Here is a 9,361-nt window from a genome sequence, read left to right as displayed (position 1 = left end):
ACTCTTTTTCCAGGCTAAGTGAAGCTCTTCTAAATTAGTGAGATGCCATTTCCTCTCCAACTTACGGGTTATCTGCTTTAAGATGCGAGTTTGTGAGTTATACCACTGAGTCAGGCACTTCTGATTTAAGGATCTCTTTTTCAGAGGAGCTACAGCATCCAAAGTTGTCCTCAATGAGGATATAAAACTGTTGACGAGATAATGTATCTCACTCACAGAGTTTAGGTAGCTACTCTGCCCTGTGCTGCTATATGGCATTGGAGAACATAAAGAAGGAATCATATCCTTAAACCTAGTTACAGTGCTTTCTGAAAGACTTCTACTGTAATGAAACTTATTCCCCACTGCTGGGTAGTCCATCAGAGTAAATGTAAATGTTATTAAGAAATGATCAGACAGAAGGGGGTTTCTGGGAATACTGTTAAGTCTTCAATTTCCATACCATAAGTCAGAACAAGATCTAAAGTATGATTAAAGTGGTGGGTGGACTCATTTACATTTTGAGCTAAGCCAGTCGAGTCTAACAATAGATTAAATGCACTAAGTCAGATAAAAGGTCCGAAAATTCACAGAGAAACTCACAGAGAAACTTCCTGGTCCCAACCCTGAATAGTCACGGTTTGGAGGATTTAAGAAAATTGGCCAGATTTCTAGAAATGAGAGCTGCTCCATCCAAAGTGGGATGGATGCCGTCTCTCCTAACAAGACCAGGTTTTCCCCAGAAGCTTTGCCAATTATCTATGAAGCCCACCTCATTTTTTGGACACCACTCAGGCAGCCAGCAATTCAGGGAGAACATGCGGCTAAACAAGTCACTCCCGGTCCGATTGGGTAGGGGCCCAGAGAAAACTACAGAGTCCGACATTGTTTTTGCAAAGTTACACACCGATTCAATGGTAATTTTAGTGACCTCCGATTGGCGTAACCGGGTGTCATTACTGCCGACGTGAATTACAATCTTACCAAATTTACGCTTAGCCTTAGCCAGCAGTTTCAAATTTCCTTCAATGTCGCCTGCTCTGGCCCCCGGAAGACAATTGACTATGGTTGCTGGTGTCGCTAAATTCACATTTCTCAAAACAGAGTCGCCAATAACCAGAGTTTGTTCCTCGGCGGGTGTGTCGCCGAGTGGGAAAAATGGTTAGAGATGTGAACGGGTTGGCGGTGTACTCGGGGCTTCTGTTTAGGACTACACTTCCTCCTCACAGTCACCCAGTCGGCCTGCTTTCCCGGCAGCTCAGGATCTGCCGGAGGAGAACTAACGGCGGCTAAGCTACCTTGGTCCGCACTGACTACAGGGGCCTGGCTAGCTGTAGGATTTTCCAAGGTGTGGAGCTGAGTCTCCAATTCACCCAGCCTGGCCTCCAAAGCTACGAATAAGCTACACTTATTACAAGTACCATTACTGCTAAAGGAGGCCGAGGAATAACTGAACATTTCACACCCAGAGCAGAAAAAGTGTGGGAGAGACAGGAGAAGCCACCATGCTAAACCGGCTAAGAGCTAATGGCTGCGCTAAGCTAGCGGATTCCTAAAAATACACAAAGTGAATAATGTGTAAATAATTTAGAGGTGATTCAGCAGAGGGAGTGCTTTAGTTAAGGCACGTGAAGATTACACTGTGAAACAAATCGTTATCTAGTTACCTACATCAATCTAACTGCGCAGATTAAACAGCAAAACACTGCTGTGCTCCGGAACAGGAAGTGATACAATACCGCAGTGAGAGCCAACCTCCAGTAGAGGCTAGTTATTAGTTTCATTCTGAGTTCATCATTTATTTTCTATTCAGTATTCTGTAGTCTCTGGTTTTGTTTACTGTGTTGTTGTTGTTGATTCGGCTGCTCCCTGTTTTGTTCAGGGTCACCACAGCGCATACAGCCAGATCCGCATTGGTAATTGGCACAAGTTTTACGCCGGATGCCCTTCCTGACGCAACTCCAGTTTTACCTGGAGAAACACACACAGCCGCTGGTGTTCCAAAGAGGTCTCCCATCCAAGTACTAACCAGATCTTGCTCTGCTTAGCTTCTGAGATCTGACGGGATCTGGCTGACACAGTTTTTCTTACTTTAGTCATGTGGTTTATTCAGTGGTAGTGTCTGTCCAGTTATTGTTTTTTTTTCCATTATGCCTTTGTTTCTGGTTTTATTTTCTCCTTCTTTTTATGTGGTCTTTTACTGTTTCATTCCTTTTTTGTGCTACACTTTATACAATTGTTTTGGATTTTGTTTTCTGTTATGCAGTTATGCTGTTTATCTACAGGTTACTTTGTTATGGTTATTATCTTTTAGACTTCAGCCATGTGTTTAGTTCATTGCCGTAGTCACTGATTTTGTTCTCCATTTGTATGCCCTTCACTTACACTCTTGCATCTGCCGGTTTAATTTTTGTGTGTCCACCTTGACCACTCCCTCACTCTCTTGCATCTCTTCCCTCCTCTTGGATTTACCCAACCACACAAAATTCAGATGTATCAAAGTGTGCATACACATGGATCCAAGCACATTCCATTTGTATATCCCAATCAATGTGGAATTGATTGCACATGCAGAAGTACCAAACACCTCCCTGTCCACGCCCCCATCTGAATATACAAATTTATTTAAATTGTTTCATTGTGTTATTTGCCAGTACCATAAGTGTGGAGAGTAGTGTGTTTGATGTCTTCCGCCATTGTCTCTGTGATGCCGTGTGTAAAAATTAAAGCAGGCAGTGTGCAAGAACAATGAAAACTGTGGCTCGTCCGTTGTTCTGCCATGTAACTCACTGCAGTGTAAAATGAAAATTAAATGAGTGCGCCCGCGTGTGTAAAAGCTCAAAGCAGTGTGCATTTGCGCATCTCATATGATTTGAACAGTGATGGAATGAAAATGTTTCCTATTAATAAAAACTAATTCATCATGTGATGGCACCTTTCACTATATGTGTGCAGTCAATATCTCCGATTACATTTGGGAAACCGGCTCTCACTGCAAATTGTGTTTTAATGTTGGAATGTGATGTATCTGGATGACATTCGGATGATTGATTGATGATTGGCACACTCCTGACCGATCGGCCAGCTCCTGCTGGAATGCCCCTGTTGCCAGGAAGCGCAGTGTGGTCAGCACCTGTGTGGGCACAGACAACCCCTGGCTCCTCGCTGTATTGCACTTTGGGCCAGCCATGTTCTGCGCGCAACTCCAGTCACAGTGGCCTTGGTAATCAAAATCAGCTTATGAGCCAATTTTCATTATTTGCAAGTAAATCCTAGTGTTCCCTGAATACTCACGTCAGATTGCACCATTTACAAGGTCCTCTAAGAACGTTAATGCTGCCATTGTTAGCGCCATTTTATGCATCACTTTGAGCATGCTTTTATTTTCACCCATATAATTACAAAACACATGGATATGTTAATTGCTCCTAAGTATGTCGCTGATGTCTACAGAGGAACAGTAGCTGTAGAAACAGCCAGGGTAAAGATGTCTACATTTCTGGACTCCATAATCCATTTTAGTATATAAAAGGCTGAGTTCTACTTTGTAATACACTCCTGTTTGAGCCTCAGCTCAGGCATGCCTATCTGTTGTTGGATAGATTTAATCTTTCTTTAACTTCTGGATCTGTTCCTAAATGTTTTAAATCTGCAGTGGTTAAAAAATTACTTAAGAAACCTAATCTTGACCCTAGTGTATTGAAAAACTATTGGCCGATATCAAATGTATCATTTTGCTCTAAAATTCTGGAAAAAGTGGTGTCAAGGCAACTCGTAGCCTATCTTACTGAGAATAATCTCTTTGAGCCACTGCAGTCTGCTTTTAGAAAATATCATTCCAGAGAGAAAGCTCTCACTAAAGTGATGAATGATCTTCTGCTTACAATGGATCTGGTCACCACTACGGTTCTGTTGCTGTTAGATCTCAGTGATGCATTTGATACAGTGGATCATCATATTCTGCTTGATAGGCTGGAAATCATTTTGGGATTACTGGGAGTGCCCTTGCATGGCTGATGTCATACTTGACCAGTCGTTCTCACTGTGTTTTGTACAGTAACACTACCTCTAACCTTAGTGACATGAAATTTGGGGTTCCACAGGGGTCTGTTTTAGGCCCCCTGCTTTTCCCCTTTAATGTAGCACCCCTTGGGCACATATTGCGGCATTTTGGGATTACCTTTCACTGCTATGCTGATGATACTCAGTTATACATGCCAATAACTGCTGGTATGTTCTATTTTCTGGTTTACCGCAGTCTAGCATTAGGGATCTCCATTTGTTTCAAAATGCTGCAGCCAGACTTTTGACACGAAGCAGAAAGTTCGGCATCCCTTCACTGGCTTCCTGTCCCAGTGAGACCAGATTTTAAGGTTCTGCTACTAGTCTATAAAATTGTTCATGGACTGGCACCTCCCTACCTAGCTGACCTAATTAAACCTTACGAACTGGCCCAGGCTTTGCGTTCTCAGGGTGCAGGACTACTTTGTGTCTCTAGGGTGAATAAGAAGTCTGCGGGTCACAGAGCTTTCTCTTATCATGCCCGTTCTGTGGAATGATCTCCCTGTGTCAATAAAACAGTCAGATTCTGTGGAGACTTTCAAGTCCAGACTCAAGATGCACTTCTTTTCCCTTTCGTATGGCTAGCATAGTGGTACAGTTTTGTTTTATGATTTTTACTCTTTTAATTCATTGTATTAGGAAACGGAGAGTGCCGTGGCCTCAACGTTACCTAGATTCTGGGTCTTTCAGTGAAGCTTAGAGCTAGTGGCCGGCGATCACCTTAGTATTCTTCTGTCTTTCTTGTTGATTAATGCTGGCAAATTATACAGTATTTCTTGTCTTTCTGATGCCTGATTCTGATTTTTCTCTCTGTTTAAGGTGCAGCTCCATCCAGAGATGGGAGTTGTATTTGTGTTGGCAACCCTCCTGTCCTGTGCACCAACAGCATTTCTTGTATATTCGTCCATGAATTGTTCTGTGAATTGTTCTGTAATTTATGTTTGTAGCATGGCCCAAGCAGAGGGTCACCCCTTTGAGTCTGGTCTGCTTGAGGTTTCTTCCTCAGAGGGAGTTTTTCCTTACCACTGTTGCTCTGGGGGGTTAGTAAGGTTAGACCTTACCTGTGTGAAGTGCCTTGAGGCAACTCTATTGTGATTTGGCGCTATATAAATGAAAATAAATTGAATAGATTTGAGCTTCTTTGTGGCTAGTGTTCCTGTGGAAGAATTCCAGTATCACCTTCACTTTGTCCACAGTGGACTTCATCACCTTCAGAGCATGTCTGACAAACAGGTTAATTGTGTGTGCAAGACATGGATGGTGGGTCCATTTCAGGATTTAAACTGCTTTAGATATGTTAGCTGCATTGTCACTAACACAGCAAACCACTTTGTTTTCAACATCCCACTCTTTTTGTTGTGTGTCGGACGCAGCTCGGAGAACCGACCAGCGTTTGAAGGACCCAGTATGAAATAAGCAGAGCACGGAACAAAGGCTAACTGAATTTAATACATAACAGTGATCATAATAATAATAAAAGGTGCGGCCTGGCGTGGTGCGCTCCCAGCAGCGCTAATGGTCCGGAGCCAGAAGCTGTTTCGGACCCAAGGACCCCGCCGACACCCCCCAGGTGGCCGCAACAACCGAGTCTGTGAAAGAAGGAACCATTATGTGAGTCCACACTCTACACACAGAACACTTAAAGGTGTACAAACAGCAAACACTTCCTGGCTTGATTACTGATCAGCTTCCAACCTGCAGGCATGGAACATCCAGTTCACAAAACTCCACCGCAGTGGAAGCTGATACATGACTAACATACAGCTCAATACAATAAGGTGTGAGGGACACCACATTTACTGACTGTATAACTGTTAGTCACAAAATCCAACGTACCTCAGGAAGTGTGCTGACGAGCGTGAGACCTCACCCTCTCCTCTTTCACAGACCGTGCATCAAACCTGGACATTCTCAGCGTCCGCTGCTGATGAGATGGCTCCCAAGACGACGATCTCACCCGTCTGGTCACAAGGTCGAGTCTCTGGCAAATGCACACTGTGCACTTCAGTCTTAAATGCCAACATACTCCAATCCCTCCAGATGCACCTCAGCTGTGAGTCCTGACGAGTCGCAGGTGATCAGGGTGAAGTCCTAACAGCCTCAGCAACACAGCCACTCAGTCCCAAATGCATGCCACCTGGGAGGAAACACAAAAGGCAAACAAACCAGCAGCCAGGCCCCCCCAGCCATACAACAGTACCCCACCCTCACGGGAAGCCTCCCGGCGACCACACACACCTGGCCCAGGAGAAACACCCCCCTCCAGGGACCATGGCTGGAAACCACGTCCGCGTTAGTCCTCCAACAGACTGGTTGAACTGGCTGCATCTTTGCCTTTGTTTCTGACAGTCTTAGCACAGGTGTTGCCAGGAGTTCCTACACCTGTGCGGTCAGCCTTTAACCAAACGTGTGATTAGCCAAAAACAAAACAACCAAAACATCCCCCCCCCCTCCCCAGGGGACCGTCCCATCAACCCCAGGGAAAGGGAGAAAGGAAAAACAACCCAAACCTACAAACAAAAATACTAAAACACCCCCCCCCCCCCCCCCCCCCCCAGAGGACCGTTCCATCAAACCCCAGGGAAGGGGAGAAAAGAAAAACAACCCACATGTAAACACACAAACAAAAATGCCAAAAGACCCCCCCCTCCTCCCCCAAACGACACGCAGGGACCAACACCCCCCAGAGGGCCACCCGCCAGCTCCAGGAGTAATAACCACGGCCGAGGTCCCTCTGGGATCCACCGTCACCCACGGGGACTACCAGCGCCCCCCAGAGGACCACTCGTCAACCCCAGGAGACGCCTCCCCACACGACCAATGGACCCAGCCCCGGCCGCCCACGGCTAGATGGACCCAACGCCCTTTCCCCCCCAGAGGACACCACAGTCAAACCCTGAGGGTGGAAACTGGGGGAGGAAAAAACAAAACAAAAACCCCAAACCCCCCCCCCCCCTCCCGGGTGCAGAGGCCACCTGGGAAACGCCCAGTACAACCTAACTGCACCCCTCCAGCAATGCCGACACTACGGCACCCCCGGCTGGAGTCAGAGGAGAAGAGAGGGCATAAAAAACAAAAAGAAAAAAAACAACCCAAATACCACCCCATCACCCCCCAGGGGACCGTTCCATCTAACCCCGGGGAGGGGGGGAAACAAAAAGAAACAAAAGAAAAAAAAAACAGACCAACACACAGTTGTTTGGGTCCCCGTCTTTCTTTTTTTTTTGTTTTTTTTTTTGTGTAACAAAGGCCGCAGGATCACACCCCCAGACAAACAGTGGACAACAAAAAAAACAAAAGCCCACACAAAAACCCACTCAAAAAACACCCACACAAAATGAACCAACACAAAACAAAACAGTGAGTTATACCGTCAAGCTCAACCACATGGAACACACCTGTTCCTACTCAAGAGCTTGACGGTACCGTGATTCAGTCACCACAAGGGGGAACCAGAGTGCTAAAAAATGAAAAACCCCCTTTGGTGACAAAAAACAAACGAGCTGCATCCTCGTGCGCAGCTGTGTGCAACACAACCAAATGTGCTCAACTAAATAACGCCGGAGCTGAAACAACAGACGCAGTAGTTACCTTTTATCCGGGGAAACGGGGCTACGACTGTAGCACAGGAAGCCCAGCGACCCGTGCTAACAGAGCTCCGCCGTGCGCGTGAACCCATTACAAACGCACTCTTGCAGCTCCCGTTTACACCTCTTATCCGGTCGGAGTGTGACGCGAAGCTGTCGCCAGTCACACTCCACCACGACCCACGGATAAGGCACAAACACAGGACACGGCTGCAAGAGAGCACAAATTAGTATCCAGTAATGGGTTCTCAAACACGCACCTTCCGGGCGGAGAGCCCCGCAACTGATCCGGATAACCACTGAACGTCTGCTGCCGCCTTCCCGGCGCGTTACCGTCTCTGCTACCGCTGGGTCCGTGATGTTTGGCCAGAGACTACTGTTATGTGTCGGACGCAGCTCGGAGAACCGACCAGCGTTTGAAGGACCCAGTATGAAATAAGCAGAGCACGGAACAAAGGCTAACTGAATTTAATACATAACAGTGATCATAATAATAATAAAAGGTGCGGCCTGGCGTGGTGCGCTCCCAGCAGCGCTAATGGTCCGGAGCCAGAAGCTGTTTCGGACCCAAGGACCCCGCCGACACCCCCCAGGTGGCCGCAACAACCGAGTCTGTGACAGAAGGAACCATTATGTGAGTCCACACTCTACACACAGAACACTTAAAGGTGTACAAACAGCAAACACTTCCTGGCTTGATTACTGATCAGCTTCCAACCTGCAGGCATGGAACATCCAGTTCACAAAACTCCACCGCAGTGGAAGCTGATACATGACTAACATACAGCTCAATACAATAAGGTGTGAGGGACACCACATTTACTGACTGTATAACTGTTAGTCACAAAATCCAACGTACCTCAGGAAGTGTGCTGACGAGCGTGAGACCTCACCCTCTCCTCTTTCACAGACCGTGCATCAAACCTGGACATTCTCAGCGTCCGCTGCTGATGAGATGGCTCCCAAGACGACGATCTCACCCGTCTGGTCACAAGGTCGAGTCTCTGGCAAATGCACACTGTGCACTTCAGTCTTAAATGCCAACATACTCCAATCCCTCCAGATGCACCTCAGCTGTGAGTCCTGACGAGTCGCAGGTGATCAGGGTGAAGTCCTAACAGCCTCAGCAACACAGCCACTCAGTCCCAAATGCATGCCACCTGGGAGGAAACACAAAAGGCAAACAAACCAGCAGCCAGGCCCCCCCAGCCATACAACACTTTTGTCACTTTGAGTAGCTCCTCTAAGTTCACAGAAGTGTGTCTGCCACTGAACACAAAACAATCCAGAAGACAGGACATCATTTTGTAATCTTCAACAAAGTGCCATTTAACTGACATGCAGGATGTGGTGGTTCAGGATGTCCAGCGGTCAGTTGTCAGGCAAACTGCTGTAGCTTTTTAACTCTCTCTTGCAGTGAAGCACAGTCTCTGTCATAAATTCTTGGGAGAATTTTGTAGGAGAGTTTTCCCGCTTGGAATTATGTAGATTGGATTGAGAATATTTTTTTAACCTTTATTTAACCAGGTTAGTCCCATTGAGATGGAGATCTCTTTTGAAAGTGAGACCTGGACAACTATAAATTTTCCAATTCACCTAACATGCATGTCTTTAAATGTGGGAGGAAACCAGAGCACCCGGAGGAAACCCATGCAAACACAGAGAGAACATGCAAACTCCACACAGAAAGGCCACAGGTGGGAATTGCACCTATGACCTTCTTGCTGTGAGGC

Source organism: Thalassophryne amazonica, chromosome 6, assembly GCF_902500255.1.
Source record: "Thalassophryne amazonica chromosome 6, fThaAma1.1, whole genome shotgun sequence".
NCBI lineage: Eukaryota > Metazoa > Chordata > Actinopteri > Batrachoidiformes > Batrachoididae > Thalassophryne > Thalassophryne amazonica.
The sequence above is the reverse complement of the archived record's forward strand: the minus strand, read 5'-3'. Positions refer to the sequence as shown.